The following is a 2,500-nucleotide window of genomic DNA, read 5'->3' as shown; positions in this document are numbered from 1 at the left end:
CAATGGTCCTGCCTGCCCTACTGTGATGTCACCCTGGCTGGAAACAGTTCAGCCAGGCAGGCAGGGCTGGCTTCTGGCAGCAGCAGCCATGGGTCCTGCCTGCCCTACTGTGATGTCACCCTGGCTGGAAACAGTTCAGCCAGGTAGGCAGGCTGGCAGCAGCAGCAGCAGCCAGGTGCCCTGCCTGCCCTACTGTGATGTCACCCTGGCTGGAAACAGTTCAGCCAGGCAGGCTGGCAGTAGCAGCAGCAGCAGGAAGAGGTTGGTGGAGCTTTCGTCAGCCCCTGGCCTGCCCGCCTGCCCGCTTCCCTCCACCAGAGGCCTACCTCCACGGGGTGAGCCGAGCATTAAGCCCGGGAAGGGGGGGGTGGCTCGGCTCGGGGAAGGGGAGCCTTAAGCCCCGGGGTGCGCCAACACCCCCCCCCCCCGACTGGAAAATTAAGCCCGGGGGCGGGTGTCCTCCCGGGGGGGAAGCGGCGGCGTCTCCAGGCCCGGCCGGCCGGAGGCCCGGAGGCCAGGTCTACCCGGCGGGCGGAGGCCAGGTCTACCCGGCGGGCGGAGGCCCGGTCTACCCGCCATTCAGGCCTATGCGGGTAGACCGGGCCTCCGGCGGGCGGAGGCCAGGTCTACCCCCATAGGCCTCTATGGCGGGTAGACCGGGCCTCCGCTCCCCACTCGGTCCCTTCCCCAGCCTGCCTGCCTGCCTGCCAGCGGGCCCTTAAGCCCGGGAAGGGAGGTGGGAGTCCCGGCCAGGGGAAGCGGATCCTTAAGCCCCGGGGACGCCCCCCCCTCCCACTGTGGAAAATTAAGCCCCGGAGGGAGTGTTCTTCCCGGGGGGAAGCGGCGGCGTCTCCAGCCCCGGCCGGACGGAGGCCCGGAGGCCAGGTCTACCCGGCGGGCGGAGGCCAGGTCTACCCGCCATTCAGGCCTATGCGGGTAGACCGGGCCTCCGGGGGGCGGAGGCCAGGTCTACCCGCCATTCGGGCCTATGCGGGTAGACCGGGCCTCCGGCGGGCGGAGGCCAGGTCTACCCCCATAGGCCTCTATGGCGGGTAGACCGGGCCTCCGCTCCCGACTCGGTCCCTTCCCCAGCCTGCCTGCCTGCCTGCCTGCCTGCCTGCCAGCGGGGCGTTAAGCCCGGGAAGGAAGGTGGGAGTCCCGGCCAGGGGAAGCGGATCCTTAAGCCCCGGGGACGCCCCCCCTCCCACTGTGGAAAATTAAGCCCCGGAGGGAGTGTTCTTCCCGGGGGGAAGCGGCGGGGTCTCCAGGCCGGGCAGGCCGGAGGCCCGGAGGCCAGGTCTACCCGCCATTCAGGCCTATGCGGGTAGACCGGGCCTCCGGCGGGCGGAGGCCAGGTCTACCCGCCATTCAGGCCTATGCGGGTAGACCGGGCCTCCGGCGGGCGGAGGCCAGGTCTACCCGCCATTCGGGCCTATGCGGGTAGACCGGGCCTCCGGCGGGCGGAGGCCAGGTCTACCCCCATAGGCCTCTATGGCGGGTAGACCGGGCCTCCGCTCCCCACTCGGTCCCTTCCCCAGCCTGCCTGCCGGCGGGGCCTTAAGCCCGGGAAGGGAGGTGGGAGCCCCGGCCAGGGGAAGCGGATCCTTAAGCCCCGGGGACGCCCCCCCTCCCACTGTGGAAAATTAAGCCCCGGAGGGAGTGTTCTTCCCGGGGGGAAGCGGCGGCGTCTCCAGGCCGGGCCGGCCGGAGGCACGGAGGCCAGGTCTACCCGGCGGGCGGAGGCCAGGTCTACCCGCCATTCAGGCCTATGCGGGTAGACCGGGCCTCCGGTGGGCGGAGGCCAGGTCTACCCGCCATTCAGGCCTATGCGGGTAGACCGGGCCTCCGGGGGGCGGAGGCCAGGTCTACCCGCCATTCAGGCCTATGCGGGTAGACCGGGCCTCCGGGGGGCGGAGGCCAGGTCTACCCGCCATTCAGGCCTATGCGGGTAGACCGGGCCTCCGGCGGGCGGAGGCCAGGTCTACCCGCCATTCGGGCCTATGCGGGTAGACCGGGCCTCCGGCGGGCGGAGGCCAGGTCTACCCCCATAGGCCTCTATGGCGGGTAGACCGGGCCTCCGCTCCCGACTCGGTCCCTTCCCCAGCCTGCCTGCCTGCCTGCCGGCGGGGCGTTAAGCCCGGGAAGGGAGGTGGGAGCCCCGGCCAGGGGAAGCGGATCCTTAAGCCCCGGGGACGCCCCCCCTCCCACTGTGGAAAATTAAGCCCCGGAGGGAGTGTTCTTCCCGGGGGGAAGCGGCGGCGTCTCCAGGCCGGGCCGGCTGGAGGCCCGGAGGCCAGGTCTACCCGGCGGGCGGAGGCCAGGTCTACCTGCCATTCAGGCCTATGCGGGTAGACCGGGCCTCCGGCGGGCGGAGGCCAGGTCTACCCGCCATTCAGGCCTATGCGGGTAGACCGGGCCTCCGGCGGGCGGAGGCCAGGTCTACCCGCCATTCAGGCCTATGCGGGTAGACCGGGCCTCCGGGGGGCGGAGGCCAGGTCTA

Source organism: Hemicordylus capensis, chromosome 2 (assembly GCF_027244095.1).
Source record: "Hemicordylus capensis ecotype Gifberg chromosome 2, rHemCap1.1.pri, whole genome shotgun sequence".
NCBI classification, from domain to species: Eukaryota; Metazoa; Chordata; class Lepidosauria; order Squamata; family Cordylidae; genus Hemicordylus; species Hemicordylus capensis.
The sequence above is the reverse complement of the archived record's forward strand: the minus strand, read 5'-3'. Positions refer to the sequence as shown.